Genomic DNA, 13,087 nt, shown 5'->3' with positions numbered 1-13,087 from the left:
GCCTGGGGATTCTCATTCCCCTGATCCTGCTCCTCCTCCTCCTCCTCGTCAGCAGCATCAGCATCAGCATGGGGTTGCTCATCCCCAGTAAAATGAGCCTCCTCAGTCCGCTCAATATCATCCTGCTCCATAAAACTGAGGATATCCTCCTCGCTGAGATCGTAGTCATGAATGCTGGGGAATGGCTCACCAGCATCATGATGAACCTCACTGGGTCCAACTCTCTCAGGATCAACTGGGTTCTTCCCTGGCCGACGACTCATCCTAATAACAACAAATAGTAATTATTTATAAATGAAATAAAAAGAAAAATTATTTATAAGCCATAACATAATAAATTAAATAAAATAAAACATAAAAATAAAAATTATCTATCAATAAGTTACTACTTTTACCTGAAAATAAGGATCTGCAACTGAACCAGAACTCGAATATTTTGTGGAGAAAATTCAGCAAAGCTTCGCTTCCTGAACGATTGAAGAAGTGAAAGTGAGGGAGGTATATATAGGCCGAGAATTTCTAGCAGTTTTTGTCAAAACCGCTAGAAATTTCTAGCGGTTCTGGGAAAAACCGCTAGAAAAGCCTAACGGTCACCAAGCGCCTCAGGAATTTACAGAAATTTCTAGCGGTTCATGTAAAAACCGCTAGTAATACTAGCGGTTTTTACATGAACCGCTAGCAATTTCTAGCGGTTTTTAGATGAACCGCTAGAAATTTCTAAACTCCTCGGGAAATTAAAACCTTTCTAGCGGTTCATGTATCAACCGCTAGAAATTTTCCGTATCTAGCGGTTTATTGGCCTGAACCGCTAGAAAATAAACGCTACAATTTTGGCGCCAAGTTCCTACCAAAACCCGGGAAATTTTCTAGCTCTGAATTTCTAGCGGTTAGGTGATAACCGCTAGAAATATGCGGGCAATGGTCAAACCGTCGGTAATTTGCAGCGGTTTTTCTAAAAACCGCTAGAAATGTTGGAATTTCTAGCGGTTTTGTTGAACCGCTAGAAATGTTCCACTGCTAATTCAACATTTTCTTGTAGTGGGGTTATTGGAATTATTAATGTCAAGAAACCCAGTCTCTTCAACAATCATGCTATCCTCCTGCTTGTCCATGTGGCGTGTTTCCTGTTGGTCACCTAAGTTTACCATAGCCTGGAATGGGTTTTGGGCTTGCCAAAAGCTACTCTTCATGTTAAATTGGCCGGATGCTATTTTCGTATTTTTATTTAGACTTAGCGAAGAGGATTCTTGGCCATTGCCTGCCTTCTTAATGTTGAAGTGATTTTGCTTATCCACCCGGACCCAACTTAGATTATTTTGAGATTCTTTCCCAAAACTCTTAGGTTGACTTGGATTATCGTGCTTGCTTTTCACACTTTCTTTCCTATTCAGGCTATTTGACTTAGACGCTCCTTCCATATCGTGATTTGGATCTGATCTAAATTGATTCTGCTGATTATTCTCTTGGTCATTATTGACCATTCCAGATTTCCCGGTATTTCTTGGTTTCTTCCATTTCGAACGTTGGACCAGATTCCACACTCCGAGTTTCTTCGCTTGTGGTGGTGAGTTCCTGCCGGCAGAACCTCCGGTGAGCTGTTCATCGCATGCCCGCTTCGGTATGCCGCTCTCCGACACAGTATGTTGTTTCTTAGGATGAGTAGTTTCTTGTATGTACATAGCATCAGCTGGCTTTGTGTTGCTGTTTTTAGCTTCGGTCTCGCTCACCCTCTCCTGGCCATCATCGGACTTGTTTGGTTCAGAATTGATATTAGCTTGCCGACATTTCTGTGGGTACACATCTCTATGGTGCCCGTATTTCCCGCAATGGAAGCAAACAATGTGTAGACCTTCATATTCAAGGACTCGCCGTGTGCCAAATATGTTAACTGAGGACTTAAGCTTCTTTTGAAGATCGAGTTCAACCCATATTCTTGTAAACCTCCCTCTCTCACTCATGTGAGTTATCATGTGGATCTTGAGAGCCCTACCTATCAAGTTGCCAATCCTTCTAAGGCTTTCTACGTTGAAAAACTCCAGGGGAAGCAAAGGACTCCGCACCCAAACTGCAACTTTCTTCTGAAAATCAGCATTCCAAGGATCAAAATTTGGCCGCCATCACTGCACTATTAGATGTCTATCCGCTGTCATCCAGGGCCCCTCTTGATATATGTAGTTCATGTCATCCTCATCCTCAAAGGAGACCACAAAGAAACCGTTATCTAAATCTCGCGTAGAGAAGCCTTTCTTGGTTTCCACAATCTCGCCAGGTTAGTCTTCATCGACCATAGGGGTATCGTTTTTCCTAAGAGTTTGACGATGAGTGACTTTCTACACGGTGCACACCACCGCTCATATTCCTCTCGGATTACTCGCAAAGTGGGACAATCTTCATCATCATCCACCGCTTGTTCTGATTCATTCTCCTCTGTACCTGTATAAAATTATTCTTTCATGCTTTCAATATATAGTCGTTACGAGCATCGTCAAAAACTTTCCGTCCCTTTCGGTCACTGGAGTAAGCAGGTTGCTTTGGAGCCATGAGTTTATCCTTGAAAGAGCCTGTCTTAGGAACACGCTGGTTGCCATTGAGGCCATCCTCCTGGTCTCTGCTGATTTTCTTGAACTTTTTTTCTGACGCGCGGTTGGGTCGCCATCATCCAGCTTTCCACCTCCGGTATCTGAGATAGTTTTAGAGCTCGTGGACATCGCGTTTTTCAAATTAGCAGTGGAGTTGTTGGCCAAGCTATTTTTCCACTCACTCTCTCTTTTCGCTTTTGTATTTATCTTTTTCAATTAGGTGTGTGGGTCTTGGGAACTCAAACCATGGTTTAAAGAAAAAATGACCCAAACACCCATAAAAAAAAAATTAAAACCATAATTTTGGGTCAAAACCATGATTTTAAAAAAAGTATCTTGAATTTGTTTTTGGAAAAAATTGGAGAGTGTTGTACTTTTAGAAAAAATATTATAGAATTTCATGTTTAAAATTTTTAAAGCAAATTAATATTTTTCTATTAGAAAAAATAATCATTTTTATATGAACATATTTAATCTTATAATTTAAAAATATATATACATATTAATTATTTATTAATTATATTATTTTATATGTTGGTAAAAATTATTTTATTAACAATTTTATTCTTTCAAATCAAAATATATTATAAAATCTATCCCTTATATAATTGTTATATTAACTTATGCCATTTTTAGTAATTTGCACATGTAAAAAGTGCTTCTGGTAAAAATTATTCAAACACTCTTACTTCTCAGAATCACTTTTTTACAAAATCTATTTTTCAAAAAATCTATTCTCCAGAATTACTTTTTTAAACCACAGTTTGGTTTTATCCAAACACATCCTTAATGGAGACAGAATTAAAAATAAAATATTAAAAAAGAAACAAAAATCTCCTCCTAATAACAATTAAAAACGCCCGAGCGGGATGGGCATGGATTTGCATTGGGTGCTCATCAGTTTTGATGAGCACCCAATGCTCATCAAATCTGGACCCTCCATGTCTGATCTGGACGGTCCAGATTTATTTTTATTTTTACTTTATTTTTTAAAAATAGTTATTTTAATAGGTATAGGATAAAAAATAAAGATAATCTCTTAACTATCATTCTTAAAAATATAACTTTTCTATTTTAAAATAATTATTTAATAATATTAAATCTGGACCGTCCAGATTAGATTTGGACGGTCCAGATTGCTCATCAGGTGATGAGCATTGGGTGCTCATCACCTGATGAGCACCGAATGGGAACCCGATGGGCATAGCATAATGGTGGTGGGGACGGTAGAGACGGCAGTGTACGCCCCGTTTGTTATTGTCAATAATTCTCTCAAGGGAGTCAAGTCAATGGCGTTTCATGTAGCCTCCCTGTTCTTATCCCTGTAAACCGCTGTTTGGATTCCTTTGTTTCATTTCACTCTTTCTCCAACGACTCTCCTGCAGAATCAGCAAGCTCCTTCTAAATCTCTCTCTCCCTCTCTGATCTTCGTCATAAGCTAGATCCGTCGTCTCTCTTTCGCCTACCCAGGAAAGGCAGCAATTCTCGGGTAATTTTCCGCTCCATTACACCCTGTTTCTACGGTTCGATTGATGACGCCAGTTGCTACAATTTTAACGGATTCTTCTTCTTCTTCTTCAGAAAGAAACGATTGATCGCCAAGCACTCTAATATCATTCAAGCGGATACTGAAGGAAGATTCCATGGATCTGGATCTGGATCTGGTGAACAAGCCTTCGAGCCTGCAGGGTAATAATACTCTTGCGTTTTCTTTTTAGGGAAAATTAATCTTTTATCCCTTGACTATTAACTCAAACTCAGCCTCAAGTATGATTCGATGCGAAGAACTCTTAACTCGCTTTAACCTTTGAGTCATTTATATTTTTATCCTTTGTCATCCATGATTCAAACCCAGTCATCGAGTCATCCCAGTTGGCAAAAATCATATGATCAATCAGCAAGGGTGTTTTTTTTTTGTGGGGGGGGGGGGGGGGAGGGAAAGCGGAGAATGAGATCGGAGAAGGCACATGCTTTTGTCTTGGATGAAATCTTTGTGTAAACAAACAGAAAGCAGTCGCCAAACTAGGACTCATTCGAATTCAAGTTCTGATTCATTTTCTAGAACTGCTGCTTTAAGTCTCCATGTTTTATAAAGCTCTTAAAGATTCTTTTAATCCTTTAATAATATTTTAGTTCTTCAACTATCATTTTGATTTCCTTCTCTGATTCGTTCTGGGGCTTCACCTCTTCTATTTATTTATTTTGGGTTGCTCTACTGATGCATCATGTGATTTTTTTGGGGTTGAACAATAGTCATCACGGCACATATCTGCGAAGAACTGCTTTTTTTTTGAACTGCTGCTTTAAGTTTCCATGCTTAAGTCCCCCAAGTCTCCTGTAGCTGCAGCATTTAGTTCAGGTGGAAAAGTGCTTGCATCAAGGCAGTAAGTTGGGGCTTTTTTTTTTTTGGCCCTTCCTCCGTTTTCATCATTTGATCTTAATCTGAGTTATTCCTTCTCCAATCTCATTCTCGGCTTTCCCTTTTTTTTCCCGCCCTCGCTGATTCATCGTATAATTTTGCCAACTGGGATGACTCGATGACAAAGGATAAAAATATAAATGATTTAAAGGTTAAGGATTGAGTTATAAACGAGTCAAGAATTCAGGAATTGAGTCGCGGCGAGTTACGTTTGAGCGATTGAGTTTCAATTGAGTTAATAGTTAAAAAGACTAAAAGATTGATTTTCTTTCTTTTTATTAGAAAAAATTAATTTCCAGTTTTATTTCATTCTTAGTTAATGAAATCTCTGTTTTTCCCCAATAGTATCCTTCTAGTTTTCACCCATTTTTTATCAGCGTAGTTTTAGATGATGACCATTAAAAAATTACAGAATCTCATTAAACATCAGATAAAATTATATACTACCTTATAAAAAATGGTATAACAATTTAATTAAACAAATCATAAGCACCTGAAGATTAATTTTTTGTCTTTTTTGCCAACAATAAATCCTTTTACTTTCACTTTCAGTGGGAAAGTATTTTATATCCCTGTTCAGAAACATTAAAAAAGCAATCAAAGTGCACATTTTGACTCCTGATGCCTCTCCAAACTCTTAACTACAAAATTAGACTTTGTTATCAAATTGAAAAGCATTGGATTTTTTAAAATGATAAATGATTATCAATAGTTTATTATCTTATATTGTATATTTCAAAAACTACTGATAAATAAATATGCATTAGTTTTTGGGTTAAAAATGCATTCAGTATCATGATCTTTTGTATGGTGCATCCAGCACCCCGGTTTTATTTTCTTGGTGCATCTAAGACCCCAATGTTATTTTTTAGTTACATCCAACACTCTAATTTTTAGGGTGTTGGATGTACCAAAAATAAAAATAAAATTAGGGTACTAAAGGCACCCAAAAAAAAAAAAGAAGATTGGGTGCTGGATGCACTATACAAAGGATTAGGATGCTGAATGTATATGAAAAATAAGATTAGACTGTTGGATGTACCTTTATCCAAGTTTTTTCTTTAAAAAAAATGCGTCTCAGCCCAGCCCAAAAAAACCCTTGGTGTTGGGATATCCTATTCCGATTCATAATACAAGTCACTTCAATTAAAAAAATAACAGTTAACTTATTAACTTTATCTTAAAATAAAAAATTTATCTTTATCCAGATAGGATCTTTCTTTCCGGCAAAACGCATAGACGGTTTGCCTAGAAAAGAAAAAAAGAACTCAGAATTTGGCTATGAGGACCTAAAAATTTGATTTTCATTTCGATAAAAAATGCTACGTGAATGTGTTTTTCAAGGAACTTCTCCAGCGGAGTTCGGTGGAGAAGAAAGAGAAAAAAAGAAACAGGAAATAAAGAGAAAATACAATAAAAACATATTTTTAAAATGCTAAAAAATATGATGCTTAGTTTTCATTGTTGTTATAAAGGTTTTGACATGTCAAAATCACCTATTTGGTGTTTATGAGAAAATACTAACTGCTCATATCATTTTATTTTTCTGGGTAAAGTGTAGGCATTAAATGTGAAGTGTTGTTGAGTTTTCGTAGAGGTGAAGACACCCCAGAATCTTTCCCTTCCTGTCTGTATTCATCTCTGAGGAAAGCCGGGATTTCCGTTCTCAAAGATGAGATCTCAATTGAACTATTGGGAAGCATCATTGAAGGTTCGGAAATTTCAATCATCATATTCTCTGAACACTATGCTAGTTCTAGACGGTGTCTCGAGGAACTCACAAAAATCGTGGAGTTTCGCAGAGCATATGGTCAGGTAGTTCTTCCAATATTCTATGGCGTGGAACCATTTGAAGTTCGTAATCAAAAATATTTTTGGACGAGCATTTCAAAATCTTATACAAAGAATTTCACCCACTGAAGATGAAGTTTCAAGGTGGAGGATAGCTCTCAATGAAGTTGGAGGCATTAGTGGGTTATTGTGCCTATTTTCGAGCCTAGGTAATTATTTTTCCTTTCATTTTGCGTTATATTTATTTTCAATTTTGCTAATATTTTGTGGATGTGAGACCGTGAGAGAGTACAATTTCCTGTCGCGGTATATAAGTCACTTATAAGGAAAAAGTTCATTCTTAAATATGAGTAACTTGTAAGGTATTAATTAATGAGCTTTTTCCAATTTTACTTGTTGACTTATAAATAGGCAAGAGAAAATAGGTGTGAATGCAGAGAGAGAGAGAGAGAGAGAGAGTACATGGGTGAGAAAAAATATAAAACATATTTTTAATATCTTTTTTAATAAGGAAAAACGCACAAAAATTATCAATTTAATGCATTTATTAGTTTGTGAGCTTGGAATACATGTTACTTATAAATAGCAATTGAGCGGTGCCTATGACATTGATTCATAAAATTGATGACGGGTGCGGTGAACTATTTGCTAACCAGGAACTTGTTGTAGTAGTAATAATAATAGTTGTTTTTTTTGGGGTTAAAAGTAATAATAATACTTGTTGTTGTACCAAGCGTGCAATATTTTGGGCTATAACAATCCATACACCCAAGTCATAAAAACGATTTTTCTATAAATGTTTTCAAGTCAATACTCATAGCAATCAACTAAGCAAGTAGTTGCATTAGCAAAGGATAAAAAACGAAGTAAATAGTTATATGAACCAATGCTCATTTCCCGTCGCTTAGATCTATAGTTTATTCATAATATCTCCTCTCCTCCAAACACATGTATCTTTCAAAATATGGACTTTTTTTAATTTGTAACCGTACGCGTTCATACATCCAATGCTGATTTCCTATTATTGTTATATGATCCCCAGGAACGAGAGCGAAAAAGTGCAAGAAGTTGTGGAGCATGTTTGTAATATCTTGGACAAGAAAGACTTATTTGTCGCTGGGCACCCAGTAGGAGTGGATAATCGCGTACAAGAAATGATCACAATGCTAAAAAACCACCAACCTGAAGATGTTGTTATGGTAGGGATATGGGGAATGGGGGGTGTAGGCAAAACAACTATTGCCAAAGCCATTTATAATAAAATTGGTCACACTTTTGAAAGTAGAAGTTACCTTTCAAATATCAGAGAAGTTTGGGATCAAGAAGAGGGCCCAATGCTCTTACAGAGTCAACTTCTTTCTGAAATATTTAAGACAACAAAAATAAAGATAAATAGCATTGAATTAGGAAAAATCGCACTGAGGGGTAGACTTCGCCATAAAAAGACACTGATTGTGTTTGATGATGTTGATAAGTTGGACCAACTGAGTGCTTTAGCTGGAAGCCATGATTGGTTTAAACCAGGAAGTACAATAATCATCACAACTAGGAATAGGCATCTACTCCTTCTAATGGGCTGTCGTGTTTATATGATGAAGAATTTGGATGAAAGGGAATCTATTGAGCTTTTTAGCTGGCATGCATTTAAACAAGAAAGTCCTAAAGAAGATTTCACCGAACTTTCAAGAGACATAGTTGCATATTCTGGGGGACTTCCATTAGCTCTTGAAGTCCTTGGCTCCTATTTATTTAATAGACAAGTGGTAGAATGGGAGAGTTTATTGGAGAAACTTAAAAGAATTCCCAATGGAGAGATACAAAAGAAACTAAAAATAAGTTTGATGGTTTAAGTGATGATTGGAGAAAGAAATATTCCTAGATATATGTGTGTTTTTTATTGGGAAGGACAGGAACAGAGTGACCCAGATATTAAATGGCTGTGAATTTTTTGCTGACATTGGAATCAGAACCCTTGTGGAGCGAAGCCTTGTAACCATTGATAAGAAGAACAAGCTTGGTATGCATGATTTGCTGCGGGACATGGGAAGAGAAATAATTCGTGAACAATCTCTAAAAGAGCTTGGGGAGAGAAGCAGGTTGTGGTTTCATGAGGACGCACTTGCTGTCTTATCAGAACACCTGGTAGGAACTTTAATTTTAGATGCTATACTTACTGTTTCCTATTAATATGTATTGCAAGAAGTGCAAATGAGCATCAATAAATTGGTTATATAAACCATTTAGTTTCCTCTCTTATTGTATGCATTTTAAAACTCACTAGCCACATTCTTTTATCTTATCTATAGGCTTGATCATGACATATATGTTTTTATTTTTCGTTTCGGCAAACAAATAGCACAAGTGCACCCTTCGATTTCAATATGTTTTTATTTTTTGCAGGGAACAAAGGCTATTGAAGGATTGTCTTTGAAGTTGTCACAAAGTGAAAAAGTGCATATTCAGACAGAAGCATTTAAGAAGATGAAGAGACTGAGATTACTTCGTCTTCACAATGTACAACTTACAGGAGACTACAAATACATCAGTAGAGAACTCAGATGGCTTTGCTGGCATGGCTTTCCTTTAAAATACATTCCCAGCAGCTTTTATCAAAAGAAATTAGTTGTTGTTGAGTTCAAATACAGCAGCCTCAAACGTGTGTGGAAGGAACCTTTGGTATGCAGATTAACACTTAGTTGTTGGCTTTTTGAACCATAACTACAAAAAGAAACAAAAAACAAAAAAAATTGAAAGATAAAATTATGCCAAACTGCTATATGACAGAAGCCTTACTTTCTCTTAAAGATTACCAAAATATTTCAAATTTATAGAATTATGATAAATAGTTTCTGTCATATATATGGTATTATCAATGCTGTTATTTCTTTTCTTTTCGTTTCTTTTTTGTGTTGTCAGTATTTGACTCAAAAGCTTAGTTAATTTCTTGATATTGCTAGGTTCCAATTTTATGGATATGGAATGAAAGGGGCATTTGGGACGTGTGGATATATTGCTCCATTTTTCATTGGATTTTTATATTTTACAGCCTTCTTGATAGGTCTTTAATTTGGACTTTTTTTCATAGCTTATGAATGAATCTTCCCTTGCTACTATTGACGGGTAAAGCTACTAGATTTTCTTTCAATTCACATTCACTTCATGTGTCTTGCTATAGATCTAAAGCATACACCTATCATAGTAAATGATGTGTTATCTTTTCCAGATTAAGTACTTGATAATCTGTTTTCCGCTGGCATAGAAAAGTGAAAAAGATAGTCTGGTTTTCCCTTGAAGAGTTAATTTTCAATTGATTGTAAACAATGTTGTCACTTTGAGTTTTCGGTTTTAGATGAATGATTTACATATAATAATTCCATGTATTTTATTATTTATTTTTTCAACGTTGTCATCTAATTTTCTTTGAAATTAAATGTTTTCATGGTAGGTATTGGAGCGGCTGAAAATCTCAATCTCAGCCACTCTCCTTACTTGGTGCAAACTCCTGATTTTTCAGGGCTGCCAAATCTTGAAAACCTGCTCCTTAAAGATTGTCGAAGTTTATCCATGATACATCCTCTATTGAATTTCATCATAAACTTCTTCTACTAGATTTGGAGAATTGTATTGGCCTTCATAGTCTCCCAAGAAACATTTATAAATTAAAATGCTTAAAAAACTCTTATTCTTTCTGTTGTAAGAATATTAAGAAGCTTGAGGAGGATATAGAACAAATGGAATCTTTGACAACTCTAGTTGCTCCTGTATTAAAACGAGTGCCCTATTCTTTGGTGAGATTGAGGAGCATTTCATGTCTATCTGTTTGTGGTCGTCAAGGATCATCAAATCATGTGATTCCTTCTCTCTACCGTTCTTGGATGTCCCCAACAAATAATCCACTACCTCTTATTCCATCCCATGCGGTTAGGCCATCATTTCTTTCATGTAATATGCCAAACAGTATCAATGGTCTTTTAACAATCCCAGGTACTGTACCAGAGCAACAGAGTGTTTTGTTGAAAGGTGGATTAGAGACTCCTGATTCTCTGAGTGTCACAAATTGTACGGACATCTCGAGACTTAACTACTTGAACCATCTTTTAATTCAAATTGGAAAGAAGTCTCAAGTCTTTTGTATACTTTCAAAGAAGATTTCACAGGTTCTTTCTCCCTCTCGAGATTTTTTGGAAAAGATTTCTACATGCATATTATATATTTAAATTAGAGGTAATGTTTCTATTATTGTGCAGGGATTTATGAAGTATGGTGGTGATTGCATTTTTCTTGGTGACAATTACCCCTATTGGCTAACATTCAAGGGTGAAGGAACTTCTGTAAGATTTAAAGTGCCTTCGGTTATTGGCCGTGATCTAAAAGGGATGATTATTTGTTGTGGATATATCCCCTCAGGTGATTTGGGTACCAAGGCATGTGAATCTGTCATGGTTAGCTTAATGATCATAAATTATACAAAGGCAGTCGTTTTTCACTACGCGGCAGAGAAAATAAAATCCTTGAAAGAAGGAGAGAAAATAATATCAAATTTAGAACGTGGTGACCAAGTGGAGATGATAACAGTTCTTGGGAATGGATTGATTGTGAAGAAGAAAACAGGTGTCTACTTAATATATGGTGAGCCAGTTGATGAACAGATGGAGCCTTCAACGTCTGAAGCTGTAACTTTAACTGGCACCAAGCACAATGTGAGGAGGAGGAGGCACATCAATCTACCAGACCTAGAAAGGCAGTGAGCATTTGAAATTTGGAAACTTTCTTCCAGTTTTCCTGCGACACTTTCTCATTAAGTTATTCTCTGGCCTCCGCACTTTACTTATCTGTATGTATGGTTGTACATAAATGATTATGTTCTGCCATTTGTGGCTCTCCTTTTGCGGATAATGTGGGGTGATATCCCTTTTTCCTCTTCCTTTTCCATTTCCTAGCAAAAAAAGGAAAATAAAATTGGATCAAAAATATAAAAATAACCAAACACAGTGAAGAAATGGTGGACGAGGTAAGAGGTTAGAATTATGGTTCTTTTTATTTGGTATACTTCATAAGAAGGGAAATCAACATTAATGACTCTACAATGTGAAAAAAACCATGCGGAATAATGGCCAAAAGTAGCGGCGGGGCTATACTATTTATGACATTAAAAATGAAGAAATCACTGTGGTTATATACTACCTCTAGTCTTATTTATAAGATCTCATTTGTAATTTATAAATAAGGTCTTATAAATAGGACTGGAAATAGTAGTTTGGAGCAAAAGCAAGAGACATTTAGAATTGCTCGACGTCTTCTTGCCAAGGGGTCGCCAACTATGCTGTAATCACTCTTTATATATAATGAGAGCTTAACATATAATTGCAAGATAAATCGAAAGCAAAGATTACTATACTTTCGCGCACGCGCACACGGGCACGCGCGCGCGCACACACACCTATGACAAGTCTCAGAATTACAATACTAAGAGATGAAGAAGACCAGAAACATTAACAGATAAGATGGAAAACTACAGGTTATAGTCAGGGGGACAACAGCTAGAGGGAAAAGAGAGAGAACAGCAGAGAGGAATTTTCATAATAATCTTCACTGCCTCCATCTAGACACCCTAAAGTCTTTTTCCGCCTCAGCCCACTCTCATAAACCCAATTATCGTATCTTGTGGTCCATTAGTCTCAGGTTCATCAATTGCTAATAATACGATTGGCACAATGTCATTTTATCTTATCTCTTTTCATTTTAATTTTACTTGGACGCGGAATATATAATAAGTCATGATGGTTGGTCCCAACTTATAAGTGTATAGCATTTGATGCTTTTAATTTTATCTATACAAATTAATATAATAATAAAATTTGATCATGATATAATTAATAACTCAGATTGATTTCAGTCTTCAACTTAAAAACAATGTATATATAAATATTTTTTTAGAAAAGAAATTATTTAGGATATGCGCATAAGTAAGAGAAGAATCTTCATTATAATCTATTCAAATCATTTAATTTTTTTTATAGAATAATTTATTAGATTTTATTATTATAACTATTTTTTAAATAATTAGATTTTTTACTAATTATAAATAGTTTTTATCAAATATATAAAACATAAAAAATATATATATAATGGAATATCATACATATATAATTAAATTATATATCTAATCATTGTTAATTAAAAAAATTAAATATAAAAAATAGTTATGAAAAAGTTATTTACAATTTAAAGTTTAAAACTAGCTTCATTAGAAATGAACATTAAAAATAATTTTTAAAAGAAATAAAATTTTATAAAA

The sequence above is a fragment of the Neltuma alba genome, unplaced genomic scaffold (assembly GCF_004799145.2).
Source record: "Neltuma alba isolate B1F8T4 unplaced genomic scaffold, ASM479914v2 tig00012036_pilon, whole genome shotgun sequence".
Taxonomy (NCBI): domain Eukaryota; kingdom Viridiplantae; phylum Streptophyta; class Magnoliopsida; order Fabales; family Fabaceae; genus Neltuma; species Neltuma alba.
The sequence above is the reverse complement of the archived record's forward strand: the minus strand, read 5'-3'. Positions refer to the sequence as shown.